This window comes from Onychomys torridus, chromosome 21 (genome assembly GCF_903995425.1).
Source record: "Onychomys torridus chromosome 21, mOncTor1.1, whole genome shotgun sequence".
Classification (NCBI taxonomy): domain Eukaryota; kingdom Metazoa; phylum Chordata; class Mammalia; order Rodentia; family Cricetidae; genus Onychomys; species Onychomys torridus.
Window position 1 is genome coordinate 51,532,866 of NC_050463.1, and position 17,544 is coordinate 51,550,409.

A 17,544-nucleotide genomic window follows, 5' to 3' on the forward strand; every position below is an offset into this window, starting at 1 on the left:
GAAAGGCAGGCTCCGTCAGGACTGAGCTGTATGAGTAAGGAGGCCTCTGAAACCACGCCTGGAGGCCATCGGAGGAGAGGCAGCGAAGGACTGAACTATTTGTCACAGTGGTGAGACCTCAGCAACCAAAACAGACAGGAAGTGAGAGACAAGCAAGAATATGCCACCGCTTAACACACAGATAGATCCCAGTCACAGTCACACAAGGCCAGCTTGTGTCTTAATTGCTGTCATGGTCACTGTTCTATTTCTGTGAAGAGACATTATGATCACACCAACTCTTACAAAGGAAAACATTTCATTGGGGCTGGCTTACAGTTTCAGAGGCTTAGTCCATTATCATCATGATGGAGAGCATGGTAGCATGCAGGCAGACATGGTGCTAGAGAAGGAGCTGAGAGTTCTACATCTGGATCCACAGACAACAGGAAGAGAAAGACACTGGGCCTGGCTTGGGCTTTTAAAAATCTCAAAACCCTCTTCTTCTTCTTCTTCTTCTTCTTCTTCTTCTTCTTCTTCTTCTTCTTCTTCTTCTTCCTCTTCTTCTTCCTCTTCTTCTTCCTCTTCTTCTTCTTCTTCTTCTTCTTCTTCCTCTTCTTCTTCTTCTTCTGAATGCCGTTTATTTTTATTTATTATATTTGTGTTTTAATTTTACATATCAGCCATGGGTTCCCCTGTCCTCCCCCCTCCCACCTCCACCCCCACCTTCCCCTCTGCCCCTCCCCTCCATTCCCATCTCCTCCCAAATACCGTTTATTGAACCCTGGAGGGCAGAAGTTCGCTTCTGGTTTTTTGGGGGTTTTTTTTTTGGTTTTTTTTTTTTTTGAGCTGAGGATCGAACCCCAGGCCTTGCGCTTGCTAGGCAAGCGCTCTACCACTGAGCTAAATCCCCAACCCTGCTTCTGATGTTTTACAATTTTGCATCTAAGCTGTTAATGCCCAATATGCTGGATACACAGACAAGGAGCTTTCCTTAAGCATTCAGGAGGGTGGAATCTCGCAAGATCATGATGGGGAAACCCACAGAGAAAGCTGGCCAGTGTTAGTTGGAGCTCACTGACTCTGTACTGACAGCTCGGGAACCTGCATGGGACCGAACTAGGCCCACTGAATGTGGGTGACAGTTGTGTGGCTTGATCTGTTTGTGGGGTCCCTGGCAGCAGGACCAGGACTTATCCCAGGTACATGAACTGGCTTTGTGGAGTCCATTCCCTGCGGTGGGATACCTTGCTCAGCCTTGATACAATGGGGAGGGGCTAGGCTCTCCTTCAACTTGGTATGGCAGACTTTGTTGACTACCATGGGAGGCCTTACCCACTCTGAGGAGTGGATGGGGGTAGAGTGGGAGGGAGGTGAGGAGGCAGGAGAAGGGGAGGGAGGGGGAACTGGGGTTGGTATATAAAATGAAAAAATTTTTAATAAGTAAATATATTAAAAAAATCTCAAAACCCACCCTCAATGACACACTTCCTTCAACAAGGCCACACCTCCTAATCCTTCTCAGGTAGTGCCACTCCTTGGTGACTAAGCATTCAAATAATGAGCCTATGGGGGGCCGTTCTTATTACCACTGCAGTTACCTAAAAGGGAAATGTTGATTTAAAAAGGACCAACTTGCAGGGATAGAGAGATGGATCAGAGAGGTTAAGAGTGATGAGTGCTCTTCCAGAGGACCCGGGTTTGATTTCCGACACCCATAAGGCAGCTAACAACTGTCTATGATTCCAAGTTCTGACAACCTCACACAGACATGCATGCAGGCAAGATACCAATGCACATAAAATAAATTTTTTTTAAATTACTAAAAAATAGTAATTTTTTTTTTAAAAAAGACTTACCTTTTATTGTCTTTAAGTGCACTCTAATAATAGCTCTAGAGCAACCAGGCGGCAGGGACAATACAAGATATGCCTACTGTGGGGGCCCTCCAGAGTCAGGCAGATGCTGGCATAGTCAGACACCAGGCCACAGATACTAATACGGGACTCATGCCATCAGGCAAGCAAGCGGCAGAGAAATGGAAAAATGGAGGAATTGGAGAGAGGGCCCAGAGGGGCCCAGGGCCTCCCTGTCACTAAAGTGGAAGTCTTTCTTCATGCTTCTCCCGTTCCTGCTCCTCATGAGAACAGAGAAAACCACACAAAAATTAACATATTAGTGACATGACCTTGCACCCCGTGGCCACAATGTAACACCTGACAGAAACAGTTTAAGATCTGATTTGGCTCCAGGTTTCCCTCAAGGTAAGGCACAGAGGCACGTGACAGAGGTTTATGTCATGAGGGCTCAAGAAGCACAGAGCTGTGACAGCAAAGAGTGGGGAGTAACCTATCCCCAAGGACCCTCCTCCAGTGTCCTACTCCCTCTAGCTAGGCTCCAACCCCAAAGTCTCCAGAACCCCACAAAGTAACACCACCTTTGGGGACCAAGTGATCAAAAAGTATGAGGCTATGGTGACATTTCACATTCAAAGTGATTCTAAGAGCTTGACCTGAATCAGTCACAGAAGTGCATCCAAATGGATGAGAAGTCAACTCTCCCTTAAAGTCACAAAAATATGATTACTATTGAGTAGTATTTTCTAGTGACAATATATATTTAAGAAATAGGCACTATGGAGGCTGGAGAGATGGCTCAGAGGTTTAAGAGCGCCAACTGCTCTTCCAAAGGTCCTGAGTTCAATTCCCAGCAACCACATGGTGGCTCTCAACCATCTGTAATGAGATCTAGCGCCCTCTTCTGTGTACATAATAAATAAATAAATAAATAAATAAATAAATAAATAAATAAATCTTTAAGAAATAGGCACTCCTAGAGTCTACCCTGGGGAGCTGGAGAAAGGACTCTGTGAGTAAAGGCCTTGCCGTGCAAACGTGAGGTGTAAGATGAATAAATAAGTTAAAGTTGGGCATGCTGGCACAAGCTTATCCCAGCACTGGAAAGGAAGAGAGAGATGGATCCCTGGGGCTCACCAACCAGCCATCCCAGCAGAGCCTGTGAGCTCCAGACCAAAAAGAGGTACTGTCTCATCATCCTCCTCATCATCATCATCTAATAATAATAACAATGATGATGATGATGATGATGATGATAATGTGGATGGTACATGAAGATGCCCAGGGTTGACATGCACCCAAGCAGTCAAGAGGCTGAGGCAGAGGGATAGCTGCAATTATAGTCGCTAGCTTGGGGGACATAATTAGTTCAAAGCCAACCTAGACTACAACATGAGACCTCAAAGACAGACAGCCACCCCCAAAAAATATTGAGAAACCACTGAAAAACATCAGTGAACACTGCACAGCCCTGCACTCTGTGGCTAGTGCCCTCAGTAGACACACCCTTTCCAACCCTGGTCCCCAAGGCACAGGCAACACACAGGGTCAACACACAGCTCAATTCATCAGCTGGATGGGCATACTTTCTGGATGCACATCTGTGTGTATATATACCTGTGAACATGTGTGCATGTGTCTGCATGGATGTGTGTGTGTGCACGTATTTATGTGTATACCTGTGCATGTGTGCGTACGTGTGTGTGTGTGTGTGTGTGTGTGTGTGTGTGTGTGTGTGTGCATACACATAGAGAAATCCTCAAGGCTTTTGTGGGAATGTGTTTTAAATGGGCAGAAATAAATTAAACCGGGAAAGAAATTTCCTCTGTCCTCTCTACAATTTGTTACCTGCTCACTCACCGCAACCGAAAAGCTTTGCTCGAGATTGGGAGCTATAAAGAGACCCTTACAGCCACTTCTGGGAAATACTTCAGCTCTCCATCATTCTCCTGGCAGAGCTCCCTTTGCAGTGGAAATCCTGCTACTCAGGCATGTTTAAAGGTATCACATGGAAAGAAAGCAGAGTAGACAGGGACCTTGGGCAGTTCTGTTAGAACAACACTTGCCTGGTGCAAAGCCTGGGTTCAACCCCCAGCACCACGTAAACCAAGCAGAGACAGGAGGATCAGGAGTTAGAGCTATCCTCTGCTACATAGTGCCTTTAAGGCTAGCTGGGCTACACAGAATTCTGTTGGTTTTTTTTTTTTTTTTTTACTCTTTTAGAGGGCCCGCCATCCAGCTCCCAAATAAATCATATACAGAGGCTTGTTCTTAATTATGAATGCCTGGCCTCAGCTTGGCTTGTTTCTAGCCAGCTTTTCTTAAATTATCCCATCCATCTTTTGTCTCTGGGCTTTTCCCATTCTCTAATTTCTGTAAATCTTATTCTTACTCCGTGGCTTGTTGTGTAGCTGGGTGGCTGGGTGGCTGGCCCCTGATGTCCTCCTCCTTTTCTGACTCCTAGATCTTTGATCTCATCTAGATTTCTCCCTCTATATATCTTCTCTGCCGCCAGTCCCAGCTATCCTTTCTCCTGCCTTGCTATTGGCTGGTTCTTTATTAGACTATCAGGTGTTTTTGTTTGTTTATTTTTTGTTTTTGTTTTTTTGTTTGGGTTTTTTTGTTTTGTTTTGTTTTGTTTTGTTGGTTTTTCAAGACAGGGTTTCTCTGTAGCTTTGGAGCCTGTCCTGGACTAGCTCTGTAGACCAGGCTGGCCTTGAACTCACAGAAATCCACCTGCCTCTGCCTCCCAGTGCTGGGATTACAGGCATGTGCCGCCGCCGCCTCTGCCACCACCACCACCCGGCTTCATTGGGGGGGGGGGGGGTTGGTGGGGTTTTTTTGTTTTGGTTTGATTTGGTTTGGTTTTTTTGGTTTTTTGTTTTTTGTTTTGTTTTTTTGTTTTGTTTTGTTTTTTTGGTTTTTTTTTTTGGTTTGTTTGTTTGTTTTTGTTTTTTTGAGCTAAGGATCAAACCCAGGGCCTTGTGCTTTTTAGGCGAGCGCTCTACCACTGAGCTAAATCCCCAACCCGTCTATCAGGAGTTTTACACAGGCACAGTAACACAGCTTCACAGAGTTAAACAAATGCAACATAAACAAAAGTAACACACCTTAAAATCATATTCTACTACAGGATCCTATGCCCAAAACATAGGAGAGGAAAAACAAACAAGCCCTTGTAAAATTTGCCAGTGGTTCCCCTGTGGAGGTAAGTTTCAAAGAATGTTGAACTCTAGAAGCAACTCTCCAGGCAGAGCAGTGAGGACACAGGGGTAGGAAGGCCCGAGCTCATGGCTTCCTCTGTAATCACTCACACATCTTTTACTGCTCTGTCTTTAAGCCAAGATACCCTCTCAATGGAGTACTCTGAGGTTAGATACCCAGCATGATGCCACGTGTCACAGTGGGAACCAGGTGACATGTGTGCACTTAAATTCAAATCCAGTATCACTTAAAATTCTGCTTCTTCACTGTATTTATAACATGTCACATGTTTAGGAGATATGGATGGCTGGTAAATACTGTCCTGGATAACAAGGAAAGTTCCCACACCGTAGAGGTTTCTACCACAGGGCACACGTTCATCATTTCCATGTATGTTACAGAAGAGCTTCCATTATTCCTGATTCCCTTTTATTAATGACTTCAGCAAGTGTCAGAATTTAGAAATTGGTTTTCAAAGTCTTTAAAAACCTCTCCAACACAGGACACCTTCGACCATGCCAAGCCAGTAGGAAGGGACATTCCAGGCATGAACAGAAAATGAACTTGAGTCTGAAGAAGGAGAAGTGAACACTGAGGACCTGTGCATCCAAGACTATTTCTTGGTATATGTTTTAACTGTGAAAGAACTGTCAGGTGTGCACTGTAGACTGGTCATCCATTGATCAGCAAAGGGAAGCTGGACTAGATGCAATCAGAAGTGAGAGAATGCTATGGGAATTCAGGCAAGAAATGCTTGGGGCTGGAGATATGGTTGATAGAGTACTTGGCAGAGTGCAGGCACATAGTCCTGGGTTCAGTCCCAGCACCTCACAAAACAGGAATGGTGGTGCCTATAATTCTAGCACTTAAGACAAAAGTTCATGATTATCCTTGGCTTCATAACAAGTATAAAGCCCGCCTGAGCTACATACAATCCTGGAAAGAGAGAGAGGGATATAGATAGGAAGGAATGGGGAGGGTGGATCTTAACAAAGAATACCTGCTCGCAGGATTTAGGAGCTAAGTGCAAAACAAGCAGTGAAGAGCAGACAGTGTCCTTCAGCTGGTGCCTCTGCAGAGAGAGACTACTGGGCAAGAGAAGAGGCACTCTGGGAGGTGAGATGCATTGAACTTGTGTCATACAGAAGGTGTCTGCTGAGCGACGGTACCTGAAGCTAGAGCTGGACGCCAACAATCCTACTCTGAGAGGAATGAGTGAGCAGATCCAGACAGACCAATGCAAACATGAACCAGACCCAAGATCTGCCAGCTCTGGACTATTCAGAGGAGAGGGGAGAGTTCCCAGGATTCCACAGCCTGATCTCTGAGCTCTGAAAGTCCAGACTAGAGGTAGCTGGCTAGGACTGCAATCGAAGTGTTTTCCACTAAAGGGAAGCAGATGCCCCCAGCCACAGGAGGAGAGGCATTTCTACAGCTTCTGGAGTAAGATGGCAGTTTGAAGAAGGCTAAACAATGGCACTCATACCAGAGTTTGCAGCCAGAAATTCGAGTCTCTGCTGTGGCTATTTCCCCAGATAATACTCACAAATAACATCACAGTGCCTGCCACACTTTGGTGTCAGGGTGATCCCTCTTGTACTCCCAGGTGAGGGAGTTCCATCTGGTGTGACGGATGAGCTCATGGTGTCTGTGCTTCTGATATGGCTTGAATATTTTTGGGCTTATATATTGGCACAAATAAGTCATTTATCAGTTTTGCTTCCTGGCACACTGGCAGATGGTGGCTGCTTACTTAGGGAGAGTATGGAGTCACTGTATCTTGGCATTTATACTCGAAATGAAGTGACTCAGGTCAAGATTATTGCTTATCAAATAGAGGCTTTCTAAGCAGTCTCAGCCTGCTATTCCATACAATGTAGGGTAAGCCCAAGCAGTCCTTCCCTGTCCTCAGCACCCTGTACTGGCATCAGAGCAGAGAGGTCTTGTGAGTCAGCTGATTCCCACTTGGTGTGTCTCTCCAAACCACCTCTGGGCTTTTAAAACCTCAGGTCCTGAACCCCAACCCAGACACACACTCATAATCCACAGGGTTGCCACTGGATCAACTGCTCATGTGTGTGTGTGTGTGTGTGTCTGTCTGTCTGTCTGTCTGTCTGTCTCTGTGTGTCTGTGTCTGTCTGTCTGTCTGTCTATGTGTGTCTGTGTCTGTCTGTCTTTCTCTCTCTCTGTCTCTGTCTCTGTCTGTGTGTCTATGTGTGTCTGTGTCTGTCTGTCTCTGTGTATGTGTGTGTCTGTCTGTCTCTCTGTGTGTGTATGTGTCTGTCTGTCTCTCTCTGTGTCTCTCTCTCTCTGTCTCTCTCTCTCTCTGTGTGTGTCTGTCTGTCTCTGTGTGTGTGTGTATGTGTCTGTCTGTCTCTCTCTCTGTCTCTCTCTGTCTCTCTCTGTCTCTCTGTCTCTCTCTGTCTCTCTGTCTCTCTCTCTCTCTCTCTCTCTCTCTCTCTCTCTGTGTGTGTGTGTGTGTGTGTGTGTGTGTGTGTGTGTGTGTGTGTTTGGGGCTCATAGGACAGAACTGGTATCTGGTATTCTAAACTTGTCAAAAGCCCATGGCTGGGGAGGTCACAGACCCTGGGGGAAAGTGACTGCTGTTGTTTGCTAATGAACAAGAGGTGTCCAACAGATCACTTTCTCAATCACTGTGTCCACAGATTAACACTACCATCAGCTTTGCTGTCCAAAAAAAAAAAAAGTGTGGTGGGTGTTGGTTATTGCAGACTCTGCCCAGTCATAAATGGGATGTCTAGTCACCCCCTCCAAGGCTTAGGGAACATCAGGGGAGAAGAGGGAGGAATGGAAGAGCCAGAGAAAGCGGTGGTGTGGTACTGCTTCTGGATCTGTTATAGCCCTTGCACTATGAATTCACTGCGGCTACACAGGACTGGGTCCATCAATGTTCTACCACTGGATGGAGATTTGCGAGGTCTCATCCTTCTCTGTGGTTCTATTAAGCAGTTAGTCCATCATTTCTGGAGCAGTGAGACACAGTTTCTTCAGTGGTGTACTGGTAGGCTGGTCATCCACCTGTTAATAACCTCTAACAAAATTCACTGGAACAGCTTGGGGAGAGGTGCATACCTTTAACCCCAATTTGAGGCCAGCCTGGTCTCCAAAGCGAGTTCCAGGAAAGGCGCAAAGCTACACAGAGAAACCCTGTCTCAAAACAAACAAACAAACAAACAAAAATCGCTGGAACACACACACACACACACACACACACACACACACACACACACACACACAAGAATACACAGAGCAAGGCTGGCTGTTTGGCTGGTGGGCACTGGGATCAATGGACTGAGAATCAATATCCCTCCCCAACTCTGTCATTGAACAGGTGGGAAAATGGAAGCCCAAGCCCATTGCACACTTTCTTAGGTGGTGCAGACAGGTGTCTTTACCACCAGAGAACAAGAAACACAGCTGAGGTTCTAGCATTTAGACTGCGGGGAATGTTCTTGGTCTGAGAAACCGGAGGCATGATCTGAAAAGTGTCTCCCAGGAGTCCTATCCCCGGCCAGGCCACCAGGTGGCACTTGTCACCCCAACATTCCTGGATCCTCCAGGGACCCTGAGCTCCAGGTGAGAAGCTCAATCATCAGATCCCCAGAGATCCAGGCAACTCTGTGAGAGTGAAGAATGCCATCTCCTTTGAATCTGACATTTGTGCATTCATTGGCTTTCCTTTCAAATGGTAACATTTCACACAAAACTAGAGAAGAAAACACACCAGAGAGTCATGAGCCCCCCACACACCCCAAGCCACAGCCACCGTCTGCATGTTATTGCCACCAAAATAATCTTCCTCTCTACTGTCCTCCAGCCACACACCGGGCCTTGCGGCAGAGGACACTGTCTCCAGCCTCTAACCTGTCAATAGTCAGTAGCTCCTGGCATATCTACTGTGCCTCCTATATGCAGGATCCCGCACAGAGCAATTGAGGAAAGTGGTAGAAGATAACAAACCATCCTGCCTTCCAAGTTCAGGCAGGGAGCAGATAGGGCTTTCAAGTTCACTGGGAGCTGTCATGTGGACAGTGAGGAATGTGTGGAAATAAATTGTCCTAGCACCCAGCAGAAACCTAATGCATCGCTTCTAAGAAGGGTGAAGGACAGGGATAACAGGTGGGGAACCGCAACCAGTTCGCTCTTCACCTTTGTGTCTGTTCATACTGTTCTGGGTATTTTCTATGTTAAATGGGTGAACTGGTAACTGAATAAGATCTGCACTCACATCTCCCAACTACTTCACAGAGGGAAGAGCGGGAAGCCAGGAGCATTGTGAGGACTTGACAAGTGGCGTATGACAGTGCCTGGAGTTTTGCACCGGGTGTCCATGATAGCGGACAAATGGGACATCCACAGGGTCCACTCCCTGATCCTGCTGCCTTCACTGTGCCTCCTGACAAGCAGAGGGGAGTCACAGGTGTGATTAAGGATGCTGGTTCTAAGAATTAAGGCTCTGAGTCATACCTAAGAAGAAAGAGGGACAAGGTCCATGTGCAAGAGCCCTAGGGAGGTCTACAAAGACCAGAATAGCCCCTGTTGGTGGGCAGCTAGGAGCCAGGACTTCAGTCCCTCCACCGAAATCCTCCTAGTGCAAACGGCTAACCCAGCCTTCTGATAAGCAGAGCAGAGCAATGACTGAACCTACCTGGATGTGCTTAAGTTCTGACATGGACTGTCCAGGGGTCCTGGCCTGCGTGGATGGCTACATGAATAACACTGAAAACAGACAGGAGAACACATGAATGGGCAGTGGAAGACTCAGTACAGAGATATGTCTATTATGGTAAACATGCTACACAGAAGTACACAGAAGAAAAGGATTCAAGGCAGCAAGAAGCCGTTCTTTTCAAAGTTGGATATTGACTTTCTATGAAATATTTTTTTTCTTGTTGTTGTTCTCTTATGATACTGGACTGATTTCATAGTAGCTGGTTTTTTTCTTTTTTTTTTTTCCTTGTTTTTTTTCAAGGCAGGGTTTCTCTGTGTTGTTTTGGTGCCTGTCCTGGATCTCACCCTGTAGACCAGGCTGGCCTCAAACTCACAGAGATCCACCTGACTCTGCCTTCTCGAGTGCTGGGATTAAAGGCGTGTGCTACCACCACCCAACAAGTTGGTTCATTTTTCACTGGACATTCAAATAAGACATAGGCAAAAAAAAAATAAAATAAAATAAAAAATAAATAAATAAAAAATTCCTGTGGGCTACGTAAATATAGTTGGGGAGAGTAGATCTAATCCCAAGTACATCAAATAAAAAATAATAAAAGTCAGGGGGTGTGGTGGCATATGCCTTTAGTCCCAACACTCGGGGTGGGGGTGGGTGAGCAGAAGTAGGTGGATCTCTGTGAGTTTGAGGCCAGTCTGGTCTATAGAGCTAGTGCTAGGATAGCTAGGGTGGTTACACAGAGAGACACTGCCTTGGGGAAAAAAAAAAAGACTTTTCACACCTATGTTTCATTTTCTTTTACCTCTGTCTGTACAGAACACTAAAAGGAAAAAGAAGAAAACATTAAAAAAAAAAAAAGGCATTGGGGACTTGTGACAAACACCCCAAATAACACTCTCTCAGATTTCCCAACCAAAAAGAGCTGTTACCAAAGAAAACACCTGCAGACATGCAGAGCTCCAGGATGCTGCGAGAGATACCCAACCTTGTCAGCTCCCTCAGCCAAAAAGTCATATTGTCCATGTTTGTCTTAGGAGCACTGGAGCCCTTCTGTGCCTGGACCCCAGAGAAAGCACCAGACCTCCCCTTTCAGGGGGGCACAGTTCCTCCCTCCCGTTGAAGGCTGGTTGATCCAAGGCTTTCCCTGAGGCCCTGATATTTTGACAAGGAACACAGCCAGTACAGCCTGGGGACAGGGCCTCGGGGGCCTGAAGACCAGCTCTTCCCACTCTATGGGGCTATGATATCAGTCCCAAGGCTTGCTATGACTCTGTGTGTGATGTTTGAGAGATAACCCACATTTCACTTGTGCAACATTGATTATTGTCCTGTTGAGCTGGTCCCACTGTATGACAGTTTCTCCAGACTCTGCCCCATTTCTCCCTGGAAAGTAGTGTATTAAGATGCTGCCTGTCTTAACAAGCTTGCTTAGCATTATTAGACTCAGCTTGTGCAAGGCCTCCTGATCCCACACTCGTCTGTCTCCCTACCTTCTGATCTCTTGGAACCTGTCAGTGGAGAATAATCTGCTGACCCAGCTTACCCACAATTCCCCAGGGAGATGGTTAAGTTATAACAGTTACCAGAAAAGGGGGAGTTGTATTCCTCAGTGTTGCCACTGGTAAATTGCTCTTGCTCAAGTAAGTAATACATATACTCTCTCTCTCTCTCTCTCTCTCTCTCTCTCTCTCTCTCTCTCTCTCTCACACACACACACACACACACACACACACACACACACACACAACACATGCACCAACACATAAACACACATTCACACACATACCTGCATGCACACATAATCACATATACACAAACATTCTCTCACACAGACACATATACATGCTCATTCACTTGCATACACACACACACACACACACACACACACACACACACACACACACACACCAAAGACTGAATAAAGGAATCAGCTAAGGTTCAAGAGAGAAAGAGGGGATTGGGGATTTAGCTCAGTGGTAGAGCACTTGCCTAGCAAGCGCAAGACCCTGGGTTTGGTCCTCTGCTCTGAAAAGAGAGAGAAAGAGAAGGATCCAGACACATCTACAACTCCTCCAGCCCTTCCAAATACCCACCCTCCTCACTTCCACCTTTTTTGGGAAAGTCCCAAATGGCAGACCATGGTGAGTCTGCTTCCAACTCTGTCACTGACCCTCCCTGGCATCTGTTTAAACACAATGCTACCACTGAGACCAGGCAGCAGCCACTCCTATGCCCAGTGGCACACTGAAATTGTCTCTGGAAATCCATCACCCTCACCCTCAGCCTTCAGGAGTAAGACACAGTCCAGAGACTAAGGCAGTCCTTCTGCTGAGTGAAGTGTCACAGGCAGAGCATGCTATAGGTGGGCCTAATGAGCTGGGGAGGGACTGTCCCCCATAAGTAGAGGATGCTGTCCTGGCCTTAGAATCATCCCATTAAAAAAGGAATCCAGGAGGATTACTATTAAGTCCTAGGGAAGCTTAGGCCAGAAGTAGAAACTTTGGAATGAACTGGAGAAGCACAGTGTTCATTTGAGACAAAGCTTGGGAGATCTGAAGCAGAGCTCAGGAAGCCACAGTTGACAGAGCAGACTTCTGGCCATGGACTAGCAGGGCCATGTAAGTGTGGTGGTATGCATCTGTGACCCCAACACTCGGCAGGCTGAAGCAAGAGATTCATGAGTTCAAGGCCAGTCTGCACTCCATGGTGAGCGTTTGTCTCTGCTCTGAGTTCAGGTATGTGTTAGTGAGTTTCACTATCCCACAGAAGAGCCTTCACGGAGGAAAGATGTATTTTGTCTCTCGGTTTCAGGAAATTTTAGTCCTTTACGGTGGAGAAAGGATGTTTGGTGATGGCTCATGTCATTGAGAGCATGTAAGAGCTCCCAGCAGCAAACAGAAGCACCAGGTTACAACACTCAAATCTCTTTGATACAGTCCTGCATCCACCACCTAAGCCTACATCCCAAGGTTACACAATCTCTTAAAAGAGTATGGCAAGCTGGGACAAGTATTCAGATGGGAACCCTGGGGTCAATAAGAGCTCAGCATTGAAATGGTTATGGTGGTGGTGGTGGTGGTGGTGGTGGTGGTGGTGGTGGTGGAGGAGGAGGAGGAGGAGGAGGAGGAGGAGGAGGAGGAGGAGGAGGAGGAGGAGGAGGAGGAGGTGGAGGAGGAGGAGGAGGAGGTGGAGGAGGTGGAGGAGGAGGTGGAGGAGGAGGAAGAGGAGGAAGGGGAGGAGGCAGAGTCCCACTGTAGCTCTGGCTGGCCTGGATCTCACTTTGCAGACTAGATGGCCATGAACTCACAGAGATCCACCTGCCTCTGCCTCATGAGGTCTGTAATTAAAAGTGTGCACCACACCAGGGCTGGCCCATGTTTAGATGTTTTAAAGACAAAAGTCACATGACTTAAGTTCCAGTAGAACAAAGACCAAAGCCAGAATATGAAGTCTCCCTCAGCACCTTTCAGCTGGACCCTGGGACTGTGTGCTGATATTAGTAACAAGAGCCACCTCCCTATTTGCCCCAATCAAGGGTCTGGAGACCCAACTTTATCCCTTCTCCCACCTCATTCCCTTGGCAATGCCAGCGTTAGATATAACAAGTTATTCAACATGACAAGCAGCTTTCCAACCTCACCCAAGATCCCAGTGTTCAGGATTGGATTTCACGCTCCCCACAATCTGGTGCTGTGAACTGTTAACACCAGCAACAAAAGAATTCACAGAGGCCAGAGAGAACCTTCCAGATGGCGAGCCTGTGTGACGTCACAAGGGCTATGGGAAATAGAGCTGAGAGACCAGCCTGTCCCTGGTGAGACCAAGGATGATGGCTGGGTCAGGCCTGTTCGCTTCGGCACGTGTAATCCTACCCCACTCAAACCCTGACGTCTGAAACCCTCACCTTCTCACCCAGCTGCAGCCTTGAATTTACATTGTAATCTTTCAAGGCATTTGTTTGTTTATTCAGCAAATATGAGTACACCCTGCAATGGCCCCTGACATGCTAGAAAAGACAGACTGTAAAGGGAATTTGTTATAAACCAAGGACCCATTGTTCAAGAAAATGTACATGTACACAAAATTTTACTGTGATGTGAAGAACTGCATGGACCTTTGAGAAGAATACCCATCCACATGGTAGTCCGTCTTGCCTCATGCAGCCTGGCTCAGTGTGTCCTTCCTAGAGTCCACTATCCAGAGAGGAGCAATTGATAGAGGAAGGTACCTGGATGGCTGCTCAGACTCCCCCAAACCTCTGCAGGCTAGAAACTGTGAGAGAGAAACAAAACCTCTGAAGATTCAGGAACTAGCTATATCCCAGAATATTCCTACCCATAAGCCCTCTTTTCCTTCCTTGACCTCCTTTTCAGGGACCAATCTGCCCTTCCCCACACCTATAATCAATCTGAATCAGTCGGAGTTCTCTAGAGGAACAGAACCAGTGGAATGAATATATATATTAAAAGGGGACTTATTAAGTTGCCTTACATGATACAGTGTGGGTAGTCCAATAATGGCTGTCTCACACCAGAGAGGCAGTTGCACAGTCCATGAGGCTGGGTGACTCAGCAGTCCCTCTCTGGTACTGAAGGCCTGGAGGGTTCATGGAGAGTTGGAAGCCTGAAGAAGCTAGTTCAACTATCCGTGACAGCACCAGCAGCAGCAAAAGGCAGATGAATTTGCCAACAGGAATGAAGGCTGAGCCAGCAAAACAGCAAAGCTTCATTTCTTCACATCCTTACCTGGGCTGCTATCAGCAGGTGCTGCCCAACTTAGAGTTATCTTTCCCAGAACAACTAAGGCAATCAAGATAATCCCCCCAGAGACATGCTGGGGGCATCCTGTTGTAAACATTCCTTCAGTGAAACCAGCTCCCTGGGTGATTGTAGACTGTGTCAAGTTGACAAAACAAACCATCACAATTACTTTGAAGAAACAAAAACATGTGAAAGCCCAGGCCAGTGTCTCTGCAGGAATCTGCCCACACTCAGCTCCTCCTATGGCATTCAGGCTCTGTGGGCTACTGTCTCCCTTTGCAGGTGGAATTCATGGAAGCTCCAGCATTTATGCTACAGACTGTATTTTAATAAATTATCTAATGCGACTTCATTCTCCAGGTACCTGTTGTATGGTCAGCTTAAAACCACTGTGACCAAATACTGGAATGGACAACCATAGCAAAAGGATTTACATTGAGTCAGAGCTTCAGAAGTGTTAGTCCATCGTGGGGTAAGGCATGGCAGAGCAGGACAGAGAAAGCATGCCCGTATTCAAGGGCCTTTTCCTTTTCCCCTTTCATTCCATGTAGGCCCTCATCTTATTAGATGGTGTCTTTCACAGTCAGAGTGGGTCTCCTCCTTAGCCAGCTCTCCCTTTCACAGATGTACTCGTGATGTACTTTTCTCTGTCGATATAGACCATCACATCTAGCTAGCAGCTGAAGTGTCTTTCACTCAAAGCCTCAAATACATCTCCGAGTTGCATGATACACAGAACAGCAGGACCCATTTTTATCCTTTGGTTTCACCAAGCCTGAGCCCCTGGCATGCAGAATATCATGAAGAGTGCTCAGAGCTAGAGAAGGCCACCAGGGCTCTATAATGCACACCAGAACTGAATCCTACAGTCAAATGTGCAGGACAGCTGCTGGCTGGACACCACACTTCAGAATAGGTTCTAGAGCTACTCAATGGGGTAGACACTGGGCACTTAAAATTGAATAGCTATCTAACATTAAATATAGTTCAATTAAAGTTAAAGGGAATTAATACAAGTCCTGTCTCCTGAGCTGAGCTTCATGTTAGTGGCCACATGTAGCCAATGGTCATGTCTCCATCATCCTCCATCTGTAGGGAATAAATAATAATAATAATAATAATAATAATAATAATAATAATAATAAAAAGCAGATGGAGTGGTGATCTCAGAGGGCTGGCCCCAGGCAGACAGGCAGGCAGGCTATCCCTGGAGCCCCATAAGACACTCACACTCTGATACAAGGATTTCCGGAGCCAGACTAGAGAGGTCACAGAACAGTCATAGTGTCCCCTCTATGGTCTCCCACTTTCCAGGCAGCCAAGGTTCAGCTGCCTGCATGGGGGGAGCTGGGGAACTTGGGCAAGCTCCTCCCAATAGCCACAGCACTGGCTGGAGGATGTAACCCTCTCACGGGGTGGATCACATGCTGGTCAAGGTCTACTCTTCAAATTAACAACCTGTCACCTGCCCCTTTATGGAGGCACCAGCTGACAGTCCTCTTCTAGCAGACTGCAGACTTCAATGCCCTAGAGTGAGCATGGGGTCAATGCTCAGGCGATATCCACCACCATCCTTCTGGGGCCAGCTGTGAGAGGCGAGTGATTTCCTGGATCCTGTTCCTGTGGCTAAGCAAGTCTAGGAACCACCCCCTCCTCTGACTGTCTTAGAAGTCTTCCATTCTGCACGTGTTACTCACCCACATCCAGCATGACTGGGTGAAAAGCCAAGGTCAGCAGTCAGACCCCAAGAGGGCCCAGTGCTGTGTGACTCTTCCTGAGGAAGTGGGAACAAAAGTTTGATGCCCAGCACTAATGACAGACCAAACAAACAACTCCACCCAAGTCTAGCTTAGTAATCCAGTGACTTTATTGGGGTTACTTTACAGAGCATGGATGAAGAGTTTCTCACAGGAGCACAGGTGATTCAAAGGCTGCCATCACTGAAAACTCACCCCAGCCAGGAGGCGGCGCATGGAAGCTGCATTCCTGGAGCTCTCTGCAAGACTTGCAGGCAGCTCCAGTCAGTTGGAGAGTCTCCACCCCTCAGCAGTTAGTAGTGCTTGTGAAACTTGGGGAGAAGGCTCTGAATCCTGTAAGCTTCAGGAGCTTCCTCAGAACTGTGAGTAGCTTTTGTTTTATTTTGCTTTTCAGTTTGTGTATGAGTGTTCTGCCTGGGTGTGTGTAAATACACCATGTTTGTGCTGGGTGCCTGCGGAGATCAGGAGAGGGTATCAGATTCCCCTGAAATTGGAGTCACAGGCATTTGTGAGCCACCATATGTGTGCTAGGAATTGAACCCAGGTAGCAGGTAGTCTACAAGAGCAAGAAGTACTCTTAACCACTGAGCCCTCTCTCCAGCCCCAACTTGTGTGTTTGGTTCAAGTCCTGAGCCCTGTGAGTTTCCTTCATCTCCCTCTAGGTAGGAATGTTTCAATTTACAGGAAATTGCTAAACAATACCAAGGGGACCCCCAAGTCTGCATATGTCCACTTCCTAAATTCTTGTGCCATCCTGAGTATGGGCTGAATCTCCCAAGAAGTGACTTCTAGACAAGAGGGTGTGTCAGGGGTGACAACAGTGTTGAGTTCCAGGCCAGGCTATAAAAGTCTAAGACTTCCAGGACAGAGATTGCTCCTCTCCCTTCCCTGCCGCCCCCCTCCTGATTGTGACCTGAATGTGTCCAGGAAATGATGAGCAGGGCAACTGGAAACCCAGTCTCGTCTGCAGGGCCAGCCTGGGTGGCCCCAGGACATTAGAAAAGTGACAGTGTACAGTATCTAGTAGTAAAGCCTTTCCTACTGCCCCCTCCCTCGTGCGGCAGGTTGGAATGGTGGCCATACAGCTCTGCCATTGCCTCATGATGTCTTTTTGCACAGTATATTGTTCAATAGCCCTATGCAGAGGTACACATGACAAGGCTCAGAGGCCGCCCCCTAACAACAGCATCATCTGGATGCAAGTGAGTTGCTTGGAGGCTGGCTGCCTAGTGGCCCTGGCCAAGGCTTCCAATCAGAATGCAGCCCTGGCAGAGCTCTGAATTCTCAAGTCATAGAAA